Here is a 25461-nt window from a genome sequence, read left to right as displayed (position 1 = left end):
TTGATGTAAGGCTACTTTCATTCTGGAGAGTGGTGTGTTCATAGTGCTGAAATATCTTGCTTTTGTACTTTTTGTACAGGCTCTTTCTCGGTGCTTGCTGACCCAAGCAAGTTTCGTATTTACATTCATTCACAGAATCACAGAATCACAGAATTGTAGGGGTTGGAAGGGACCTCCAGAGATCATCGAGTCCAACCCCCCTGCCAAAGCAGGTTGCCTACCGTAGGTCGCACAGGTAGGCATCCAGGCAGGTCAACAAATTAAGGCAATGATGGCCAGATTTGCAGGCTGCAATGTTGGCCTTGTGCTGCATAACCAGTGCAATCTGACAATGTGATATGCTCCTGAAAAGAGGGCCAAAAATAAGAAAAAAAAAGTCTGTTCTGTACAGCAGAAAATTCTGGATGGGCAAAAGTAGGCCTTATTGGCTCAGCTGAGCTAGCTTAAAAGGAAATTACTATGCCTACACAAATGAATTGGATCAGATAGCATAACACAGGTAATTAAGCATTATCATTAGTGCTGACACCTAACTCTCATTTAACATTCTTGTATGCTAAGCAGTCTTTATTAACAGTGGCTTTGAGACTTCATGGTAAAGACTGTCTCTACTGTGTTTGTTCGGTATCCAGTTCAGGATGCTCCAATCTTTAACATCTTGCTACTTCTCAAAGGTGGTCAGCAAAATTAGGAATAAGTCAAAATTGAGAAAGCATTGATGGTAAGCAAACTCTAGGAATACTGATGAGGAAAAGAGAATTTTGGAAAATTAAAAACATCAAGACACAGTCCTGCCTTCTAATGACTGCTGTCATGACAGTTTCCCACGGATGGTGCTTTATTCTGGCAGCAGGGTTTTGAAAAGACCACAGGCAACAAAGTTATGTGTTCTAGAAATATGCTCTAATTCATCTCTACATCCTTCCAGCAGAGCAAGGTAGGCATGATGCCTGGCTTGTTCCAATTAGTCTCCTCATACAGATATATTCCATTTTCTTCTCAGATAGGAGTTTTTAGCAAAATACCAACAAATCTTGCCTAAGTGAATTTAGTTATAATCTGATATAAGACTATTTCATGAAATACCTTAAAAATACGTGCATTTTTAGTGAAAGACAATATTCAAACTTCCACAGCAATAGTGGAAAGTCTGAGAACTTAGACCTATTACCTTATTATGCTTGGAATGAGAGAGCTTGGTGGTAACAGGAAGAATTTTAAGCAAGCATATGGATCTTGAGTAGGTCCTGGCTGCTGGGAGCTGTTTCCTTGTATTAGCAATCTGTGTGGCAATCAATGGTATAAATGGAAGCAGCAGCTCTAAAGCAGACAAGTGTAAGGTCTGGGAAGTAGGCCTTTCGCTTTTTACTCTATCACTGGACTATAAAAGTTGGGAAACAGACTAAACTGACTGATGTTATAAGGCAGTGGTTATGAGAAAAACATACAAGGTTCTAAGCAATCTGGGTATCAGCAAGGATCTTCTACCCACCAGTAGAAAGCTTTATAAGAACCAGTTTCCTCATCACTACCTTTCTCTCTAGCAAAAGCATTTGAGAACAGGCAGTTAGCTATGATTACAGCAAGTGAAACAGTTCTATAATGCTGACAAAAACCATGCTGAAAAGCATGGAAACATGCAAACAATTACCTGTCCTTTTCTGTTTTTTCCTGCAAAACAACTTCTCAGGAAGAGCTGAGAACAGCCAAGTATTAATGATGTAAATTAATCATCTGAATTAAGGTTTTACATAGACAACTATCTCTGGCTGACAGGAAGCCAATTTGCACCAGCTAGTGCAAATTTGATAACTAACAGCTTGCACCCTTTAGATCCATGACAGCTTGAGCTGCCAGTAGGCTGCAACCATCTCTGAATCTAGAATCATCTAGATCAAAAAAGACATTCAAGGTCACCAAGTCCAACCATCAACCTCACATTCAGAGTCCCAACACTAAGACCCTTTATGACACATCCACTCATCTCTTAAACACTTCCAGCTGTACACAATATTCCTGATGCGGGTTCACCAGTGCAGGGTGCTTTCTTGACCACTTGGGCACATCGCTGGCTGTCAACCAGCACCTACCTGCAGCTCCTTTTTCTGCCAGGTAAGGTTTCAGCCACTCCTTCCCAAGCCTTTTGTATTGCGTTTGATTGCTATGACCCAAATGCTATGACTCAGCACAGAGCTGTGTTCAACAGCATGTGACTAGACTTGGTCCATCAATCCAGCCTATCCAGACAGGCAAAGCCCTTCTACCCTCAAGCCCATCAGCCTATCACAGCAAATAATTTATAACACCGAGGAGATCTTTTACAATGTTTCCTACTGAAAAACATGAATACAGTGATCATATTCAGCAGACATGATTTTTTTCCAGTGACTAGCTCAAAGGGCAGTACTTGTTCTGCCATGAAAAATTCATGTTTCAAACTTGATTCACAGTGGAGACTCGCAGCAACAGCACATAACTTTGTTGTTTTATTTTAAAAATCTAATCTACCTTTTTAGAAAAATAACCTCTTCGGCTCTCTCTCTCTCTTTTTCTCTCTGTGTAGTTAAAATCACTGTTGTAGAACTAGCTTTCACTCACAGAATATAACATCTGCTGTATGGTTCCCAATGGACCTAATGTGTTCTTTAAGAAAACTGTTAATGACTTGATCATAATACATACTTAGTGTCCATACATGAATTCAATAGAGGATAGAAATTTGGCTACATACACAATTCAGGAAAATTTGTAATTGCTTCATATCTAAGTATCACTTTTTCACAAAAAACAGAACTGTTTTTCATATGCAAAAAAAAAAAAATTTACTTTAAAATATTTGGTCACCATAAAAAAAAAAACCTCTTCTTGAGGAATCTTAACCCTGTTTTGTTCTTCACCTCAATATAGCCTTTCAAGTTGAAAAACTCAGTGGTTAATGCTTGTTATAACTGAGAATCATAGAATTGTTTGATCTGGAAGAGACAAATAAAGTTCTCCTAGTCCAAGCATCCTGCAATGAACAGGGACACTTACAGTTTGATCACATTGCTCAGAGACCCATCCAGTTTGACTTTGAATTCCAGCTCCTCACCTTATTTTAAAAACCTTCTTCCTTATAACCAATATAAATCTCCCCTCTTTTTGTTGAAACCATTTCCCCTTTTGTCACAACAGATCCTTCTAAAGAGTCTGTCCCCTTTCTTCTTACAGCCTCCTTCAGATACTGAAAGACTGCTCTCAGGTCTCCTCACATCCTTCTTATCTCCAGGCTGAACAGCCCCAGCTCCTTCAGAGTGTCCTCATAGGGGAAGTGTTTCATCCTTTGGGTCATTTTTGTGGCCTTCCTCTGAACATGCTACAGCAGCTCTATGTCTCTCTTATACTGATAACTCCTCATCTGGATGCACTACTCCAAGTGAGGTCTCACCAGCACAGAGTAGAGAGGCAGGATCACTGGCACTGTTATACATGGACAAATCACTCATTTTCTAGATTAACTGCCATAGAGACTTAAAGGAGCATAGGTTCTATCCGGGTAATTATTTCAGGTTTAGGTCTGCTCCTAGTGCTTCTCCTATTCCTAATGGTTCACATGCATTTTGCAGTATGTACGCTCTTTCACTGTTCTAAGCCTCCTCAATTACCTGGGATAACTGAAGCTACCTGTAAATGGTTTGTGAGGATTGTATGTTTGTCTGGTTGAACTAGAACTAATGTATCCTGCCACACATTTTGTGTGTGTTTTGTGTTTTAATTTACATTTGGAAATCCATAATTCATCTCTTTTCCCAACTGTTTAACACCTATTTACACAAAGTTTATGCCTGATGTAGAGATTTAGTGTGGGAGTACAAGAAGGATTGTACAGTGCAGCAGCTATGGAGCAAGACAAACAGCATGAGAACCAAGGATACCTGTAGAGGAAGAAGAAACAGTTCATAGGTCTGATTGGACAGGCACCCACATGAACAGTTGAGGAGTGTTTGTAGAGTGCTCTGTTGACATGCAAAGGTGTTTGGGAAAGTTGTAGGTGTGGATGGGAAAGCTAGAGAAAGAAAACTTGTGAAGGTATATAAGTGATGTGAGAACTTGTAATAAACGATTTGGATCATTCACATCTGAGTCCACAGATCAGATGCTGCAACTTAGAGAACCAACAGTTTAATAAACACAAAATTCAAACCAGCCACCTGCAACATTATCATAGAACAAATGCAGTGGTCATTTTAACTTGGAATTCCGCTTTTTTATATATTCCAAAAATTGCTCCTTTATGGAATTGTTTGCTTGTGTTCTGCACACTTCATAGGTATCTTCAATGCTATTTAATAAACATGACTTAAGTGGGTTTTACTATGTAGATTATTTTTTCTCTTTGACTATGAAGATCTGGGTGGTAAGAGCTTGAATCAGAAGGTGATGTATGGCCAGCAAAGAGATTGCTTTCTACAGTAAGCTAGATGTGGCCTTGGGAATTAAAAAATCTTGGCATAAATCCTGAGTGCAGGTATGTGTTAACTTCAGGAAATTTATGTATCAACATGTGCTCAACAACGCGTTTCTTTAGAGACAAAAGGATCAAATACCTTATAACAGTTTTCCAGATTCTAGCTCCCTTGCTCCAGTCAAGGTTCTCAAATTTCATACGTGCCCAACCACTTTCTTAATGGACAATTTAACCAAGGAAGTAGCATTAAGGTAACTTAAATGTAGCGCACGAATCATTTCAGCTCTTCTTTCCAAACAATTAAGCAGAATGAAGTTGACTGTTATTTCTAACATCTATTCATGTTCCTGGTCAACTTTATTTAGAAATGTTGTACTTCTACCAGCGCTTACTATCAGAGAACAGATACTTCCAAGGTAGGGAGTTAGAGGACATTTTAATTTTTAATGTTTTGAAAAGTACTGTGTAGTTTAGGTACAGTTCTTGGATTTATGAAAACAATCTGTTCCATGATTCCTTCCTTTTCCTGCTTTTCTCTCCTTTCCCTTTCCTTCCCATCCTCCAGTTTTGGCTAAGATGTCAGTTTTACAACAGCTCCTGCTGGCTCCTGAAGGGTATGACCACACCATACTTAGCATACTTCATAAAACGTACAGAAAGAGACTGTCTCAGAAAGCATAGGGAGTGTACACAGAAGACAGCAGTCAGCAGTGAGATATTTTGGTTAAAGCTTTTTCATTGTAACCCTATATTCCTAGACACTTGAGCTGACCTCCCAGAAGCATGAAGGTGAGACCTCTTTAACTGTTTTATAAGAGTTGGTGTGTTTTTGTTTAAAGAGCAGGAGAGGAAGAGGAAGAGATTCTTTGTTATGAATTTATATTGTTATGTTAATTCCACTGCCTTTGTTGCTATTCTGTTGGTTGTTTTTTCTTTTTTCAATATGGGCTGATGATTGGTGAACACATGATGGATACAGTCTGCTGAAGCAGTGTGGGCATTAATCGCTGTTACTTATAGCAGTAGAAGTATTTGTGAGTTTAGTCTTCGTGAAAAGTGTCTATTGCGCCAATATACTCTACATGAACCAATTCAGTCTAGATAGCTCTACTAAAACGGTCTATTATTAACATGATTTCTGAGTTCAGCTTTCTCATCTCTCTCTCTGATAACCAGAGTATTCCTTCTGAAGAGAGAGCCACAGAAGAATCTAACATGCTGTTCACTTTTAGGGATCTCATTTGTTCAGACTTGAGTGTAAAAAAGTACACTTATGCTACATAGCATGGTACACGTATTTTCTTTTCTACATTATGTGTAGACAAATTGTGTAGATGACAGTTCTACAGTTAAAAAAAAAAAAAAAAAAAAAAAAAAAAAGTTATATAATACCCCGGAGCAGTCATCTGCTCTGACATGCATAATTTATTTAAAAATCATTTGTGGAGTAACAGGATTGATGGTTTGGAGCAGAAAAATTATAGGCAAGCTAAGCACCTTGCAAAAATAAATCATGCAATCATGTATTGAGATGTAATATTTCAAAATTCAAAGTACAATTAAATTGTTTGCACACGTAACAACAGTGAAATAACTTTGCAAGCTTTACACCACAAGCCCATATATATGCACAGTAAATATGAGAACACAAAGTGCTTTCGAGACACTTACTTTGAATGTTTGTTTCAATTTCACCAAAAGCTTCCATATCAGCCCAGCAGTTTTTTGAACAACTATATTCAGGACCAAAGAACTAGGAGTGGGAACTTAAAATATAGATCACATATCCTTAATCGTTAAAGCAAATGCAAAAGCAGTAAGTGAAGACATAACAGACTGTAACAACTCTCAAGAACATATAATGAAGAATAAGAGTGAATGTCACGACAGATTTATGTATGTTTGAGTTTTCGCGGAAACTGCTGAAGACAAATTTGAGAGTATTTGTGTACCATACTTTTGGCACAACAGCAGGAACCAAAATAATTTATCCAGGAATAAGACACAGAAACAGATTCAGGGTGTAAACAACAAGCAATAAGAATTTACACTTAAAGAAAGAGAACTTTCTGGCCAAAAGGAAGAGATGTTTTCAGCCTTGCAGAGCACTCAAAAACGTTGTTTTTTCATGAGTTTTCAGTATTTCACAGTATTTTTGTCAAGTTTCTAATTTAATTCTTGTGAAAAGTGTTTCTCAGAAGATAATGCATCATATTTCTGAGGAAAATTAACATATTTTTATTTTTCATGAAATGCATTCTCTGTATTCATGTGCTATATACGGTACACAAAAAAGCCCATTCCATCAATTTCAGACCTCAAGAATGAATTAATACAAAGTAAAAAGTGTATTACAAAGACATTTTTTTTCTTCTTTTCTCTTGGACTTAGTTTCAGGAGGAATTATCATGTAGAATGATTTTTCCCCAGAAAAAAAAAAAAAAAAAAAACTTCCTATTCTTAAATGCAACCACTAGATTTATCTTTTCCTTAACCTCAGAAATAGCAGCTGTTACTGACCCTAAAAAAAAAGTTCAATTTTCCATATTACAAAATGGTATAATTTTTCAGATCTGTATATTTTTCAGTCTTGACAGGAGCTGGGCTGAAGCTGCTGGTGGTGAGGCCTCCTTTGCAAAGACTGTTTGTCTTCAAACAGTAAGCTGTGATTTTCGCAGTGCATGTCAGTAGGTGGTCACTATGACAGAGCAGAGATACAACGTCATTCTCCACTCCCTTGATACCCTCTATATCTTTTTGTCCTAGCAAAGAACTCCGAAACTGGATCACAATCTTCAATTCCAGGGTTCAGGACAAAAGTGGTATAAACAGATCGCTTCAGAAGATGTAAATCAGGCTCATTTAAAATTAGAGATCAGTCTTGGTCGCTCCTACTGCTAATCATACTTGTGAGGATTATAGTGCTCTTAACCTACAATTCTCTTACAGAGAAGTGAAGATGTTAATACCTAGCAGTATGAGATGCTGAAAGGCAAAGTGTAGGTATGTCCACGGTGTTCTACCAGCACTGAACCACAAGAGGATTTAACAACAGCTTAAGAAAGTTGCATTGAAGGTTAGGTATTAAAATCAGACATCCTACTTGTCATAATCATCTATCAGCTGCTACTAAAATCCTGCCCACCTTCTATGTGTCATATGGAGGCGATAAAGTCTTAATTGTGAGCGGATGGTATAAAAAAAATAGGAAAAAAAGACAAGACACCTTCTGTCATTCCAAATTTCTTGTCTTATCTTGCTTTTGTTTCAGTGTCTTTGTACAAGTTGGAGTTTTGCAAACAGCTTTTATAAGGCAAAAAACATAAATAAAATTAATGGAAACACAAAAATCTGTGACAACAAAGAACATAGCATAAAGAATGCACTGCAGAGAATGTGAAGAAAAATACTGCACTTTGCAGGTTTATTTCTTTTATGCTTTGATTTGCCTCATGTCAATTTCAAATAATTCCTAGTTTCCTTGGTATATATTATGAAATTTTCCTTTTTTGTTTGCTTAGTATGCTTTGATATTTATCACCTCAAGAAGTTCTTCCCAGCTTCTACTGAGCTACAGTATTGAATAGCAGAAACTCACATTTTGGGGTTCAAAGTGTTTTCATTCATAATATTTTCATTCAGCTTTTCTGTTCAACTTCTTGAGTTGATGAGACTTGACTTTTTTTTTCAGCCACTTGAAATAAGCCCTGTTAAAGCAGTATTTATGTTACTGTAATAAGAACTGTCTTCAGACCATGATCACTTGTCACAGACACTACAAATATTTGGTTCCCCTGGTGTGCTCCTCTTTAGATATGATGATGAAGCCTTAAAATAACTTCTCCCCTGTTCAGTACAATTCTTTTGAATCACGTTTTTGCCTCATTTTTTTTTTTTTTAATGCATTTTCCTACTGACAGCACTGAAAATTTCATGTTCTGTTATGCAGAGTGCAGCCCTCTGTGAAAATACCAGTTTTCATGTCATCTGAAGACAGATGCTCAGAGAGCCACTGAGCCAGGTCGGTGTCTCCTTTATCAGTTGGCCAGCCTGCTCATCTCACCTTCCCATTGCATACAGGCCCCTTGCTTCCAAGTCATTATTAGTTTAGGGGCTTTTCTCCAGATCTTGTTCCTGAGCTTGATTTTTTTTTTTTTTTTTCCTCTGTGCTGTTTTCTGTGCAGTGTCACTGCTATTTCATGTGACTAGTAGTTGACAATTTTCGCTTCGAAACTCCCTCTCTTGCTTTCATATTTGTTTTCCTAATTGTTTCATGGGTAAGGAATACCCATGAGTATAACGAACTTATTTATATTTTAGAAGGGGAAAGTACAGGCATGGCACAGAAAGGACTCCTTTAGGGATCAAATGAGGTGAACATACGACAGACCACCAAATATGTTCATACCAGAAAAACAGAGAAATGTCTCTCTGCTTCAGATCTGTGGCAATCTCACTCTTGGCTGAGCCTCCATGGGAAAACACAGAAACGAGGTCTTAAGAAGTCTTCAAATTATCTCAATGCTCCTAAGAGAGAACTCTTTCTTCCTCATTTGCTCTAACTGATGAGTTTATAGCAAAGGTTTACTGTTCTTTTTGTTACCGATTTTGTACTTTATATTGTTACATTTCACCTCATTTCTCTCATTCTAGTCAAGATCATTATCCATAATATCTTTCAGCTTAGTGTCATCTTTAAATTTCATGGGTGCGTATCAAATTCTTGTCTTTATCTCATTAATGAGTACATTGCACTTATTATGTCCAAAAACTCATCACAATCCCTGAGGAGTGCTTCTACTCATTAATCTCCTACATGAAAAGTGCCTTTCAGCTTAGGCTTTTGCTGCCTTCTGGTCAGCCATTACAATTCTTCTTATTCTGAATTACCATCACCCCCACCTTCAGTAATACTCTCCATAGGGATTTGCACCAGGGGCCTGATGGGATTATTCTCAGGCTGCTGAAAGAGCTGACTGATACAATTACAAAATCTCTCTCAGTTATTTTTGAGATTGTCTTGGGAATATGGAGATGTCCCAGTTGACTGAAAGTTGGTAAATGTACTGATTTTCAAAGAGTATAAAAGAAGACACTGGTCTCCCTTCACTGCTGGGTAAAAAGAATGGAGAAGATTATTCTGGTAGTTACTGAAAAATTTGAAACACAGTACAGTCACTGGCCATAGCTAACACCACTTCAGAGAAAGTTCTGCCTCTTTTATGACAAAGCTACTAATCTGGTTGACCATTGGACATGATCATTAGAGGGTGAAACTTAGTATCCACCCAGCATCTGCATAAATTTCAGTAGATGGCAGTAATTTGACCAATCAGGAAAGCTTTTCACAAAATCATATAGGAAAACAAAATAGCTAAGTTTGGAAGGCACCTCTGTGATGCCTGGCAATAAATTCAGAGTCTGCAGCAATTAATTCAGGGTATTCAGCAAACTGAGATTCTGTATATGGCTGTTTTTCCCAGATAAGCAGGACATGTGGAGCCTAACGGCAAAATCTCAACATTCCATAAGCTGTGGGGAGATATACTGTACTCTGCTAGAGCTGATAATATAAGCACCATAACAAAGTAGATGAGATAATTAGAAACTTAGTCAGCAGCTGATTTTACATAAATGATTTCTTGACCAAATATGGTCAAGACCTGAGCTACTTAGCACACAACTTTTTGGCTGGATAGTATCTCCCAGTGGAACTCCATGACCACCAATGACTGCTTGCAAGAACCCCCTATTAACACAGTGCATGTCTTGTATTAGATTTTAATATGTATAGCAATCCTCAGAATAGATGGGTACTTCATGGGAATTGTACAAATATTCATATTTGTTGAATGTATATGATCTATGTGCTTCAGGTTATATGCATGCATGCTAGGAGTGATCCCTCACACACCCATTGCTGTAATAAAGCAATGTCAACTTTCTAACCTGACATTCAGGTTGGCAAGTTTCATTCCTGGATTATGCTGGCAAGACCATCTCCAAGACTGGAGACTCCATTAGATGACAGAAGGAATATCTCATACTATGTTACCAAATCATAGTATCATAGAATCATTTGAGTTGGAGGAGACGATTAAAGGTCATCTAGTCTAACTCCCCTGCAATGAACAGGGACACCTACAGCTCCATCAGGTGCTCAGAGCTCCATCAGGTGCTCAGAGCTCCGTCCAGCCTGGCCTTGATTACATCCAGGGATGGGGCTTCCACCAGCTCTCTGGGTAATCTGTGCCAGTTCCTCACCACCTTGACTGTAAAAACTTTCTTCCTTATATACTATATAAATCATTTCTCTTTTAGTTTGAAATCACTTCCCCTTAGTCATGGTTTTATGATTATTTTTTTTTTTTTGTATCAGTACTCCACATCACAACATCATACACTGGGAGTTGAAGAGTTCATACACCAGTAGATTGTCGATAGTTTTGGGTATACATTTCTCAGAAGGAAAGAAGAACTTCATCTCCCTCAAGACTTTCACTGTTCTGTTTCTGGTTTCTGTTTAGAGGGAAAGATAAAACTCCCCACGAGTCAAGAGATTGCCCGTTCTTTTACTGCTTACCTCTGAAGTGTGTTCTTCCTAGCCATCTTGCCTTCAGCATTTGCGTAAGGCCTTTGGTTTTTTAGACTCTCTCATTTTATTTGATTTACTAGCTTCAGTTCCAACTATATTGTATTATATTGTGCTACCTTGCATTTCGGTATCATATTTAGTAAATTAGTTTTCTCTCTCAGCTCGTTGCCACCATTTTGCGCTTAGGCCCATCTCCCTACCTTTCTTTTTCCCTTTTCCCCCACTCCTGGTGTGTATCTGTGCTACATTTAGTCACAGAACCAGGCTGAACTGGCCCAAAACCGCTGATACCTTTATCCTCTCCCAACAGACTCTGCCAAAGAGCCCATCCCCTTCCTTCCCCCGTTTTAGCACTGAAATGCTGCTCTCGGGTCTCCCTGGAGCCTTCTCCGGGCTGAACGGAGCCCCAGCTTTCTAATAGGCCTGGGGTAGCAGGACGGTGGGGGCTAGATGCACGTTCTCTGGCTAAGCCACACCAAGGCACTGGAAACGCCTAGTAGTTATCCATGACCTCCAACTCGCGATATTCTGTGGCCCTACGTCTGTGGCGTACAAGAATACGTGCGAACGCCCAAGCGCTGTGCACTGACTTAGCTCTACGCCGCAATTCGCTCTTACAAGCGGCGGATAGCACGCCGAGCGCTCCTGGCGCCGCGCTTCCCACGCCCGCCCGACGCCCCAACCCCACACGCCGCTGCTGCCGCTCCGCTTCCGGCTTTCCCGCAGCGCCCCCCGGTGCTGACGTCACGGCGCGCAGATGCCGGAAGCGGAGCGGGAGGGAGGAGAAGGGCGGGCGGCGCGCGCGGCGACGGTATCGCGCGCCTCCCGCTGACGGCGCCGCTCCTGCCCCGCCCCGCCCCGCCAGCAACGGGCGCCAGGTACGTGCTGCGGCCCGGCCCCGGGGCGGGAGGGGGCGCGAGCGGTCTCGGCCCTGCCGCCGGCCTCGCGGGGCCGCCACGCTGACGGGAGGAGCGGGCCCGTGCCGCGCGGCCGCCTCACGCCTAAGCTGCCGGGCCTGGGCTGCCGGCTCGCCGCGCGGTGGAAGGCGGGAGCGGCCGCGGCGGTCGGGCTGCCCGTACTTCCACGGCGCGGTGTGCGGCCGTGGGGCGCCGCTGGCAGCGGGCGGGAGCAGCGCCCGTGCCGAGCGGCCCGGGCTCGCTGCTCAGCAGGCCCGCGGCTGCTGGGCTGGTCCCCGAGAGCGGACTGGGCAGCCCGGAACGAGCCCCTGCCACACCGCACGGGACGTCTTTTTGTCCGGAATGAACGATAAACATCACCGCAAGCTTCTGGTAGTCTTGGTGCTCTCCCTCTTTACAACAGCTTTCTCTCTTGTACCTTTTGCAATTTTTCCTTGCAGTTGCCAACAGGAGAAAGTCCCTGGGTGAACTCTGCTCTTCTGACCCACTGCAAAGCCAGGCCCAAGTGCTCACTTCCCCTCAGGGCTTTGTTCTCCTGGCACTGTGAAGCTAAGAACTTCTTTCTGTTTGGAGGTTTCATAGAGTTGGCTGGGCACCTTGGGAACCTTCACCAAGTCTCTGTCATTTCTGAGTTGTACAGACTTAAATTCCCCCCTGTACTTGGCACTGGCAAGGCCGCACCTCTAGGTCTGTCCTCAGTTTTGGGCCCCTCACAGAAAGAAAGGCATTGACACGCTGGAGGATGTTCAGAGAAAGGCAGAGAAGCTGTGAGGGGTCTGCAGCACAAGTCTTATGGAGAGCAGCTAGGGAGCTGGGATTGTTCAGTCTGGAGCAGAGGAGGTTCAGGGGAGACCTCATTGCTCTTTTCAGTGACCAGACAGGAGGCTGTGATGAGGTGGGGGTTGGCCTGTTCTACTGGGTAGCAGTGATAGGATGAGACAGAATGGCCGCAACTTGCGCCAGGAGAGATTTGGGTTGGGTAGTTGGGAGGTTTTCTTTGCTTAAGTAATGATGCAGTGGTACAGGTTGCCCAGGGAGGCGGTGGAGTCTCCATGCTTGGAGGTGTTGAAGAAATGTGTGGTTATGGCACTGAGGGATGTGGTCAGTGGACATGGTGAAGTTGGGTTGGGGATGAACTACACAATCTTCTTCAATCTTTATGACTATGAAACTTAAAGAGGTAGCTTTTATTTTAAATGACCACTGTTGTGAAATTGTGGTTTGGCATTTAGGTAACTCAGAGTTTGTTGTTACGAAAGATGTTGCGTATCACAACAGATGCATATAGTGCCTGTTGAAGAAATGTTGGATTTCCTCCTTACCTTTCAGATTTTTAACTCTTAACCACAGTGCTGCATGAGCCCAGCTGTTCAATCGCATGTAAGCCAAATTGACGTGTCCTCAAAAAGCTAAGCATACACTTTACTGCATTTCTGTGCAATGTTTTTTGGATAAGATGGTAAGTTTAACAAGCCTTGGGCACAACACATGTGGTTGGTGAAAGGTGTGTTAGAAAATCAACAGCAGCTGGAAGACAGCTCAGTGTCACTGGTCTCAACTGTACACAGAAAAATGGTGACAGAGAGAAGGGCTGTGTCAGTATTTGCCCTCACAATAACAGAAAGGTAGACACCTTGTGCTCACTTGTGCTACCCACAGCAAAGCTGTCTGATTGTGTTGGTTAGAGAAAGCCAGAAAAATATTACAATTGAGTGTTTTATATAAATCACGTAAAAAAAGGTTAATACGCTGTAATGTACAGATAGCGAAAATCTTAGCTTTACAACACTGGTGTTCTGTTGGGCAGCCTGGTGCAATGCTGCAGTTACCTGGTGGCTGTGGCATGTCCTCTTGTGCCCTCATCTTGCTCTCTGATGTGCCCCTGCCCAAACACAGTGGATTAACATGGGTGTGATATAGTGCTTGAATTGACCTGACACTTTTTGTCTGAAGTAGGTTAGCTGGTGCTGGTAGGCGTAGGAATGAGGTGAAAACTTCCAGCAGTCCAGCGATACGGAGCAGCTGGAGGCAGATGGGCATCATCATATCAGAAGCATAGTACATGCTGTGAGTGGTGGCTGCCTTACCAAAATACCTTTAATTATTGCAGCTTTCTCACCAGAGTCTGGATTTTGCCTTTTTTCTTCAAATTGCTTTTTCAATGGTTATGGCCAATTACGACTGTATGTTAATTTGTTAGTTGACTCTTTACTGAGCTGTCTTTTGTCTCGTAGTTAGCTAATGTTTGGGAAAGCTTCTCCTTGTAATCACTCAGTAGGGAGTTATGTTTTGGTCTTTCATCCTTTAAGTTTCACAAACTAAGTTGTTTTTTTTCTTTACCCTTGAAGACAGAGCTCTGAGGTTTTGGAGGTTTTGTCCATTCTGGCCTCTATAGAAAAAGTTCTGAATGAGAATCTATTGCTGGTACTTTGAATTTGACCCGCTGTTCCTTTGGGGAGCAATGTACTGTGATGACTGTGGAGTTTTTTGTGTTTACAATAGATTCCTGGAATTCTTTGAAGTAAAGTATGCATGATGCATATCTCTTAAAATTTTTTTTCCTCACTTACTGAAACAAATTATTTAACCGTGGACATGAAGACATCTGCTTACGAAACTTGATGCTGCCCTATGATTTTTATTCCATCTTTCAAGAGGTGTTTGTCTTTGTAACTGTGATTGTACATATGCCTACAAGTCTTTGGATATGTTTCATGGATCTGTACTCAGTGAGATTCTTGAAGTAGAATTTAATCTGTAAAAATGGTTATTTTGCATGGATTTTTTTCAGTGTTTCAAAGCATTGTGGTTAGAATGTGCATCATATGTATTTATGTAATTTTTATTTTATTTTTTTGACTGGAGTGAGGACTCTTGGTCAGGAAGCAAATCCAGCAAGCACAGAACTTCACAAATAAAATGCTGCTTTCCAGTTGCATCAGCTTGCTCACAGCACTGTTGGGTGCCTTCATCTCAAAGGATGTAGGAGGGGCTGGGAGAAGGAAGAAGTAAAGGACCATTTGCCCAGAGGGCTTCAGCAGATGGTGAACCTGCAGCCCAGTTACCTTCTATGTGAGCTGACTGTGGGAATCAGCCCCCTTACCAGTTTCTTAAGCTCTCTGCTAGTGTGAGTCAATTATTGATGATGCTGCTAGTTAGAATTGTGACCTGCTTTGTGGGTTTGCACTGTTGTGATGTCACAGCTTTTGCTCCTGTTGCACCCTCCTGAAGGGGATTTCAGCCATATTAAGGTCCTGCTTGTTGAAACCTCCCCAGTACTTCAATGAATATTCTCTTTAGTTGGTATCCAGCAGAGAAAAGATGCACTACATAGAGCTGATTAAGCTAATTTTAGGCTTTGTAGTCACTTTGGTTTCTAAGTCTTTCAGCTTTCTGTTGCCCAGCAGATACAGAAAGGCAGCAGTCTGTGTTAACTCTACTATGTAGACATTTTAATGTTGTAAGTTGTGATTTTTAATACTGACATAAAGTAAGCGTTCTTTCAAAAACTGTATTATTACACAAATCAATGTATGTTTACTGCTGGAATAAATTTAGGAAACTTTTCTTTTAGCAAATAAGGTTGCAAATACCGGATTCTCCTCTTCCTTATCTTGCTTGAAGTTTTTTTTGTCTTAGGAAGAAGGCATAGTAGACCTCGTTGTTTTATTTTTGATACATGCTGGAAGCTAGCAGTTCTGTTGTACTTTACAGTTGTCATCTGACCTCTGTGCTGGAAGGAAAACTATCCTGTTTGTTTTGTTGTTTTTTTTTTTAAGTAAAGACTATTTGTCTGAGAAGATGAACAGGATGATTCTGATTGACTGTGTTGTCAGTGTACCAATTACACTCCAGGCTGGCTTGAATGTTGTGTTGAAGATCAAATGCAACAGATAATGTGGTTGGTTGTAGTCTCTTTTAAACTTATGTGAGCCTGGATTCACAAAGACTTGAAATTCACATTTGAGTGAATATCATATTTATGTATTGCACCATGAGCATAAATTCCATCCAAATCTCAGTTGTCTTGTTTATCTGAGCCGTATTCACTCTTTGCTTTTTTTCTTTCTTGTCCTGAGTATAAGCAAACAAATTTGGCAGCATCTAGGATTTTGTTGTTGTTTCCAACAATAAGCCTGTAATTCATCCTGTAGAGCATACTTGCTGGTCTTGATTAAGAGTATCAGATTTAAGTAGAAACTGTCACCATAGTTAAAAACAAAACTGGAGATATTTTTAAAAAGAGATGTACCTTCAGCCTCGTGTTGGCTCAAGTCTGACTAACTTGCACACAGTGTACTTTCTGTTCCTCTGTGTTTGTGGAACTCGCCTGGATCAAACTTTGGAATATTCCAGTGTTGCCTTTATCCAATACATTTTAAGCTGATATTCATCTACCAATTTATGAGACCATATAAATGTAGTTGTCCACATCCAACCAGTGAGAGAGCAAGTAGAGACATCAAAATCAATAAAGCTGTTTGTATTGCAGACTCATATTTGATACATTATAGTCAGTGAGACAAAAAATAATGGAGGCATCTTGTTAATTCAAATGCTTACATTTTGAAGCAAGAGGATTTGAAATTTAAAGGAAGGAAAAACTGATTATCATAGTGATATGCATCTTTTTTTTTTTTTTTTTCCCTTTGGCTGTCTGCATTTCCTACTTGCCCATGTTCAAACTGTCTTTCAAAGTTCTAGTAGAGCAGTTAAATTTTCCTGTCATTTTCTGTCCTCCTTTCCTCAGTTTTACCAGATAATGAACTGAACCTGGAAGTTGATAATTGAAAGGAGAAGGAAAAAAAAGAAAAAGGATGAAAAGAAATAAAGGAAGTTTTCACTCTGAACAGCTCCCTGTTCTGGTTTTACTCAGATCTGATTCCTGAGTTGGTTCATGGTGCATTGCTACAAACAGTTCTGTCAGCACAGTTGAGATGGTGGCATGCGTAGGGGGTGGGACTGCTTAAGTCGTTTTGCAAAAATGTGTTTGGTAATATGGACCTTTGATTCTAAGTCCTGGGGGCAGGAGCTGTCTTTGTTCTACATTTGTTCTCTATGACACAGTGGGGTACTTGTTATGTCCGGATGAAGTCGAACACGGCTTTCTCTTGGGTTGGATTTAATATTTCTCAGCATAAGAACTTGTCCTCAATTTTTTTTTTTTTTTTTTTTTTTTTTAGAAATTTTAGACGTGTTCTGATAATGGCAGCATGAGAGCTCCAGGTTATGTCACTTGGTCTTAAGTCCACTGTGATAATGAAACTTTATTTCCAACAAGATGCAGCAGATGCATAACCATCCTGCCATGTGAGATTTCAAATCTGCAGCTAGATCTTCACTTGTGCTTTATATGTTAAGATGTAATTTCTAGTTGTCAGCAACTTGGAAATAGACACAGACATTTTTGGTTTACAATGCCATATGAGCCCCGTTTTTGCTCTGACTAAATAGGCTGCGTACCCTGCATTACATTCATGTGAATCGTGCCACTTCACAATTCACAATCGTTTTTCTTTCTACTGAATATTTGAGTAGTAAGAAAAATTAGGATAAGTTCTTAAGGAGCAACTGTAGAGGACCAAACCAAAATAACAAGAAGTTGAAGCCACTGCCTATGTGGGTAGTTGGTCCAGGGAAGGGAGCCTGGGAGGAATGGAGTAATGCTAAGATGGGAAGTCCAGTTCCTTAATGATACCAATCCATGCCTGCGTTTTGTTGCTCTGAGAGAGCAAATGTCAGTATCTGGTTGGTACTGTCTTTATAGGTACATTATTGGGCATTGGTACATTATAGGGGAACTGAATTTTTCAAAGCTGGCATTCCTCTGAGAAGCTCAGATTTTGCTGGCTTAGCAATTACCATAGGAAACATTTAAAATAACATTTTGTTTAAAAAAATTCTAGATGACTGTTATGTTCAGAGAGTACTACTAATAGGAGTATAAGAAAGGTTGATAGATATGGCCAGGATTAAAGTATCTGTTTTTTTGTAAGAAGGTTGTGGTGTGGATAACTTAATATCTTTGTTTTCGTTGGTTGTTCTAAACTTCACTTTTCATTGCAATGCAGAGTAGCAGATAAACTGCAGTGTTTTACTTTATGGGAAAGAGTGGTCAGTAAGTTTCCTCTGATTATAGTTAAGCATAGGGATGTTGCCCAAAGATGTTATGGAACTGCCATCCTTGAAAACATTCAGAACTTGGATGGAGAAGTGCCCAGGCATCCTATTCTAATACATCTTTCCTTCAGTAAGCAAGCTGACCTCCAGGGGTCCCTTTCCAGGTATGTGGTTGTGTGGTATAGAGCCTTTGTTCTTTGAATAGCAAATTTAGCAAGGTCTATTTTTGTGTAAGGGGAGGGACATCCAGTTCAGTTTCAGTATGTAAAAACTAACAGTGATTCTACCAGTACAACAACTGCTGTGCCCTTTTAGTTGTTTGGACTTGTGCAACTGCAGCATGGAACAAGTAACAGTTTTTCTTGGGATGAGAGTGACCAGTGGAAGTGGACAGCAGGGAGCTGGGTTTCTGGAAAACCTCTGGGGGCTTTTGTAGTCCCCTGTTCCTTCTGCAGCATGAATGATTCTAGGTGATGGGAGGGATCAGGAGGAGAATTGGAACAGGTTGTTAAGTTGGCCATATCTCTGTTCAAGCTCTTGATGTGAAAGGGCAAATGAGGATAACTTAGGAAGGAAGGGAATGGATTGATAGCTGGAGCTGTCAGGGTGAACTAAGGCCAAGTGGAACTGGGAACTTATATGAAAAACAGAAGAGAATGGTTGAAAGGCAGTAAAATATGGGGGAGGATGAACTGAGTATGGTAGAAACGTTATTCTTGAAGCTTGGCAGAGGAAGGTCGAATGAGAAACTAAACAGCTGTGTACCAAGTGAGCATCTTCATTCTGTGTGCTCAAAAAGGCAGAAGAGGCGTTGCAAGAAAAAAAGTGTCTTTTCTAATTACTTGGATGATAATGACAGAAAGAGTACATTTATTACTTTGCATACAGTAGCAGGCCAAGTGAAGAGTAACTTCAGAATTTCAAATGGCTTAGAGAAATTAGAAAAATAGCATGGAAGAAATAATACAGTAGGAAGAAACAAATGCAAAGGAGCATGCTTAGGCTAGATAGTTCCCTCTATAAGTGCTAAATTGCAATAATTACAGATAAAATATTTTTTTTATTTGAGATGATTCATAGTCTGAACATGAGTCAGTAACATGCTGTTGCAAAAAGAATAATCATTCTGGGGTATTTGGTTAAAAGTTACGTATTTGAAAATGTCATGATGATTTCATTCTTCTGCACATTGCTTGTACTTGATCAGTATGAGGTATCTCATTTAAGGAGTTTAAGCCTGTGAGAAAGTCTTTTAGGGGAAAATACATTATTTCTTTATACTCCAGGGGAATAATAAAGGCATGATTACAGTCTGCAAGTATGGAAAGGGTTGCTAAAGGGCATATACAAAGGTCATCGATTTCCAAACTGTTGATAATCAGGAGCTAAAGGGTTGTGACAAAAGACGTTCAAATTAGGAAAACTACCCTCCTGAAACATCATGACAGACAGGACTGTTATGGAGAGTTACAGAGTTTCCCCAGCCCCCCTTCCTAACTCCTCCTTTTCTGTAGGCTAAATAACACCTGTTCCCTCTGCCAGTCACAAGGCTTGTTCTCCAGACATGTCCCTGCTTTGATTTTCTTCATGTTTTTTTTTTTTTGTGTGTGTGTGTGTGTAAAATTGGAGTGCATGGGAGCTGAACTAAATGCACATGAACAATCTGAGTTTTGATATTTCCAGGTACTTACAGAATTTACTGTTTCCAGAGTGTCAGTGGTAATGATGACGTACATATTTATCTTGTGTTGCCATCTATGGAAAGACAGTGTAGACAGTTTTTAAGGTTCCATGCATCTACATAATGATTTTATCCAGCTTGAAGGCCTCTTAATGAACCTAAAAGAATGATTACCGATAGAATGAGTAACATCTGGTATTGTCAGATTTCACATTTGCCATGGCTGTGGTCTTAGTGGTTTTGACAGTTTCATGATGGCATTTCATTTCAGCTATTTCACACAAATTGAAGAATTACAATTAAAAGCCTTACAGCGCAAAAAAGTAAAACCTCTTAACCTACAAACTCTAATTCTCACATGTGATGCTTGTAATGATTTTCATATCTCATGTTTAAAGCTGTTCATTGCTGTTGTGAGTGGCAACTAATATGTGTTTAAATGTATATTTGTAAATGTACGATCATGCGCTTTGTCTAGCATCACTTCTTTACCCTTTGTAATGTCACTGAGAGCTGGACTGTTCTGAAAGTTATGGTCATTTCCAAGATCAGAGACAGTTGCTGTCTGGGCACCCTGTTCCAGTGTTACCACTTTAAGAGTAAGAAGTTTTTCTTAGGTTCAGATGGAATTTGTTGACATTCAATTTATGCCTATTTTCTGTTGTCCTCTCACTGAACACCACTAGGAAGTTTCCACCTTAGTAGTCTTTACTCTCCCTTCAGGCATTTAATAGGCACTGATAATACTTCTCCTCACCTTTTTTGTACCAAGCCTCCTCCAGGATGGACAGTTGCAACTCTCAGCCTCTTCAAAGACTTCAAATGCTCTTTGCAGGGTTGCAAAGGGTTGCTCTTTGAAACCCTTCACTGGACTCCCTAAGGGTATACTCATGTCTGTTCTACTGGGGAACTCAGAGCTGCTGGCGCTGTTTTTCTAAGGTAGCCCAAGATGTTGTTAGCTATGCTATATGGTTTAGAGACTTGTGGTAGCAATGGTAGTGGGAGGATGGTTGGACTAGATGATCTTGCAGGTCATTTCCAACCTTGCAATTCTATGATTTTATGATTCTGTGCCAGGATCATTTTCACTAATTGACTTATTGAGGTCTCATTTGAAATTTTGAGCGACCTTATATATACAGCCTAAAAAGAGTTTCCTGCTCTCTTCTAAATTGTGGAATTTCCTCTTTCCAAGTTGAAGCAGCTTGCCGCAAAATAAATTATGTTTCATGACGCTTTAGACTGTTGTCCAAAAGATCTGTCCAGTGAAACCGAAACGTTTGCCTGAAATGTCTCCTGCAAGATTGAGAAATATTTCAAAATTGAGCCATTTTTAGGTATAGGCTTATTTTGGTAATTGCTTTCCATTTAATTTGAAGTTCTGTCACAGATGGAAATGACTACACTGTTTGCATCACTCCTAAGAGGGAAGCAGGAATGTATTTACTGATACAGCGATTTAACAAAGTGGACAGTGACTTAAGAGGATTCAGAATGGTTGGATACACTTGGTATTAGCAACACAGGGTTAAACATGCAGGAGGCCGTTCTGTTGAATTACGAGCTTCTCTTTTGCTTTCTAGAGATCTTGAACTACAGAGGTCAGGAGCCTAAGTGCAGCTGAATCCACACCTTGTCCCAGGCTTGGTCAGTGGTTTTATGTCTGCAAGATTACATGTACACAATCAAAGATACAATCTTAGAAAAACTGGCCAAGTTTAATAGTCACTTGTCGAGTGTCTGCATCAGCAAGGCATCTCCACAGGTGTAAGGGATTCTCTACAGGAGTAACCTCAAGAGACGTCCCTACTCAAGGGGGATCCTGTAATGGAGAGCTCTGGGGGCTTTTGGGCTGCTCCGCTTTCGTGAGTAAGGTGCTAGACTCGTAGTATCTAGCACATGCCCATTTGTCCACAAGAATAAGATCTTGTATGTGATATTGAGGCTGAAGGAGGATGTTGGGAGCAGAGTGGGAGCACACTGTCATAACTTGATTACTAATTGTCACGATAGCTAGATAGATGTCTAGCTGGGACATATTTTACATCTGCTGCATTAGTTTTGAGGTAAAGACAGATTACCAGGTAAAGGAAAAGCCACACATGGAACTCCAGGAGAACAAGGAATCTGTTTGCTACTTCCACACTGGAAGGCAGATGTTCAGCCATTTCTAAACAAGCAGGGCTCATTTGCCTAACAGTTTCTTGATCAGACAAAAATCATGGCTCTATGTCCCCCATTTCTTCCTTCTTTTCTCCACCTTTTATTGCTGAGCACAGTGCCATGTAGTATGAAACATCCCTTTGGTCAACTGTCCTCATTCTGTGTCCCTCCAGCTCCTGTTGCACTACTAGCTCCTTGTTATCTTGGTATTGTGAGAAACAGAGAAGCACTTGGCTCTGTGCAGAGCTGCTCAGCAACTTCGGTGCGCTCTCTCTGCTGTCTTTGTCACAAAACCAAAGCATAGCATCATACAAGCCTCTGCAGAAAAATAAATGAACTCTGTCTATGCATGTTATAATGTGGATTGTTGCAAACTTTTTCCCTTGCTGTAAGTTTTCTTTACAGATTCATTTTTCCTTGTCCTGCTTCATTTTTAAACTAATTCTCTTATGTAAGAATGCTTTTAAAGATAGTATTATTTCAATATCTTGGAGACTTTCTTAAAATTCATCTGTTATGTGAGAAAGTTGGTAGTATATTTTACAGAAGTCCCTTGTTACAGTGGATGAAACTGATGATGGTTCATATTTTTCCATGCAGTACACTATATAATGTATCTGTGCTTTTCTTGCATTCATTTCCGTGTCGTTTTAGGAAGCAGTGTGGTCAGCTGCTGTAGGGTGGACAGAAAAATAAGTGCCTTAATATGGACAGGCCTTAGTTATGCATGTAGTTTTTTCACATGATTTGTGAGGTTTATGTATTATCCACGTGGTCTTAGGGAGGTATAAAAACAGAATAGGGCAACGGATTATTTACTTAAATCCTGTAATTACTATAATTGCATTGATAAACTCTGTTGTAGCAGTTACATTTTTAGGCTATTGCAGTATTCAAATGAATAAGATAAGTTTAACTGCAGTATTCCTTCTGAATAATCATCTAGTCTCAGTCTGAATTTGCTAACAATTTGAGTGTCCTCTATTTTCTGTGGCACTTCATTTTCGTTGTTAGTTATTGTAATTTTTGGGGCTGATTACTTATTAAAGTTGACCCAAAGAATGATAAAAGATGTATTAAAGGAAGTTCTTTGTCTATTGTTACTCATTTTAAATAATACTTGGAACGATTAAGAAATACTGGAAGATGAGGGAAGTGCTGGTGTGTCAGTGCTTGATAGAAGATAGGTCAATGAAGACAATAACAAATTAGACTGTCACAACTTGATTAAATGAGTGGAATATTAATGGAAAATTATATTGATAATTAAATGACAGAATAAACTTCATTCAGATTATGGGTTTGCTTTATTACAGTTACTGCTGCAGTATAATTTAATATTATGTAAGCTAACTACTTAAAATAAGTCCTGTTCAAACTTAAAGACTGTTCAGTGTAAGCTAAGTAGCTGCTTCATGAGGAACTTAGGAACTTTTCTTCCTTAGAAAGTTCAAATTAGAAGCAGTCTTCAGGAGTGGTGATCTTCAATAAATATTTATAAGAACTATCTAGCAAGTCAATAACTATCTTTGGGAAATAATGTTCAATCATAGTAAAATTTGATTTCAACTTGAAAGTGGTAAAATGATAAATAGTAAAGAATTTATTTGCTGTTATCCAGTTACGTGATAAATTATGTCCACAGTCAAAAAAAAAAAAAAAAAAAAAAAAAAAAAGCAAGTCAGATTTTCAGAACTGAAGCACAGAAATCCAGGGAAGCTGGATTCCACTGTTGGTCCTGTGGAGTTAGACAAGCAGAGAAAGACTTAATATAGAGAAACATAATTCCTAGTGACTGTCGGAGCCTAAAGCTTTACTAATTCAGACTGGAAACAAAGTACAAAAAACAGTAACCTTTGAAACTATCATAGAAAGTGGTGGGTTAATTTAAGAGCTAATAAAATTTAGATTGCATGCCTTTTTGTGCGATACTCTGTATTTAAATACAAGTGATTGGTCTTAGAATTGGTTAGCTGAGGGAAATACAAAGTCTCCCATTAACAGGAAATAATTCTAATCAGTTATATCATTCTATCTGGCCTGAAACTCAAAACCTCCCATGCAAAAACTAGAAATCTTTGGAGATGCTTTTTATTATATTAGGTGGCATCTGCAGTCTCCGCTTGTCTGCTGCTTCCATCAACACACACCTGAGTTTGGTAGTGCTTGGCTAATCTTTGCCAGCAGAGTCTGCGGCTACAGTAAGACAGTCCTCCTAGTAAAAGTTTATTCAAGCTGTTAGAAAATGTAATGTTTTCCACAAAATAAGCCAAGAACTTCATTGTTTTTGATTGGAATGATTGGTAAAGTTTTTTAGCTCTTGTTTGGAATGGCTACTGTTAGGACAGCGTGTTTAAACTTGAGGCTAACACAAATCATTTCTTACAGCTGCTCAACTTCACTGTGAATGTGCACAGGTGTAATTTCCAAGCAGCACCACAGGTTCGTAATGCCTGACTAGGATATACTCTACTAAAAGGAGCTAGAGAACCTTTTGGACAGCTGTCTGTACATGGCTAGAACTGTACCTCTGTGGCAATGAGGGCAAATTGACTAATCTCCTGTACCAGTAGGAGCATACCTCAGGTATACCTTGTTGCCAGCAGGAACAGGGCAGTGATTGTCCCCCTGTACTCAGCTCTGGTGACGCCGCACCTCGAGTGCTGTGTCCAGTTTTGGGCCCCTCACTGCAAGAAAGACATTGAGGCCCTGGAGCGGGTTCAAAGAAGGGCAGCAAAGCTGGTGAGGGGTCTGGAGCACAGGGCTTATGAGGAGCGGCTGAAGGAGCTGGGAATGTTCAGCCTGGAGAAGAGGAGGCTCAGGGGAGACCTCATTGCACTTCATAACTACCTGAAGGGAGCTTGTAGTGAGCTGGGGGTCGGCCTCTTCTCTTGTGTAACTGGTGATAGGACCAGGGGGAATAGTTTCAAGCTGCGCCAGGGGAGATTTAGGCTGGACATTAGGAAATACTACTTCTCTGTAAGAGTGGTCAGGCAGTGGAATGGGCTGCCCAGGGAGGTGGTGGAGTCACCGACCCTGGGGGTGTTCAAGGAGTGATTGGATTTTGTGTTGAGGGATATGGGTTAGTGAGAACTATTGGTGATAGTGGATGGTTGGACTGGATGGTCTTGTAGGTCTTTTCCAATCTTGATGATTCTGTGCTTCATCTTGTTTGTCTCCTCAGTTCAAGACAGATGTGAAATTGTAGATATAGCAGGTAGCCTCCAGGATGATTAGAGAACTTGGCATTTGAAGAATGGTTCAAGGATGTTCAGCAGAGAGAAGAGTTGGAATGATGTCCTTAGTCATCCAATTTCTAGAAGGTATTTATGGTGAAGAAGTTATCTTTTTAAGTTTCTTTTTCATAAGGATGTATGGTGAGACAGGAAACTTCATCTGGATGTAAGGACAAGAAAATCTATTGGAAATATTTAAGATTAGAATAAGTTCTGCAGAGGAACAGTGGAGTCTCCCTTACTGGAAATAGCGAAGGCTTATCTTGGCATTATGCTGGATTACCTGATGAATAGGCCATGCT

At 40.2% G+C, this 25461-nt stretch overlaps 1 protein-coding gene across 6 annotated transcripts in view; it reads left to right on the top strand.

Annotated features, from left to right (window-relative positions):
- Nucleotides 1–11853: 11853 nt before the first annotated feature.
- The window catches only part of FAM172A (family with sequence similarity 172 member A), a 257802-nt gene continuing 244194 nt past the window's right edge, over nt 11854–25461 (top strand). For 2 of the 6 annotated variants that reach the window (XM_042866175.1, XM_042866174.1), the window contains exons 1-3: nt 12254–12331; nt 24312–24365; nt 25108–25246. The gene's annotated coding sequence lies outside the window, so the exon portion shown is untranslated. Of the gene's footprint in view, nt 11921–12245; nt 12332–24311; nt 24366–25107; nt 25247–25461 lie in introns of those variants that run through there. The other 4 variants (XM_042866180.1, XM_042866181.1, XM_042866178.1 and 1 more) reach the window with 4 other exon arrangements.

The sequence above is a fragment of the Lagopus leucura genome, unplaced genomic scaffold (assembly GCF_019238085.1).
Source record: "Lagopus leucura isolate 7727_CA_CO unplaced genomic scaffold, USGS_WTPT01 Super-Scaffold_810, whole genome shotgun sequence".
In the NCBI taxonomy this organism is placed as follows: domain Eukaryota; kingdom Metazoa; phylum Chordata; class Aves; order Galliformes; family Phasianidae; genus Lagopus; species Lagopus leucura.
This window is presented reverse-complemented; position numbering and strand designations above follow the sequence as displayed.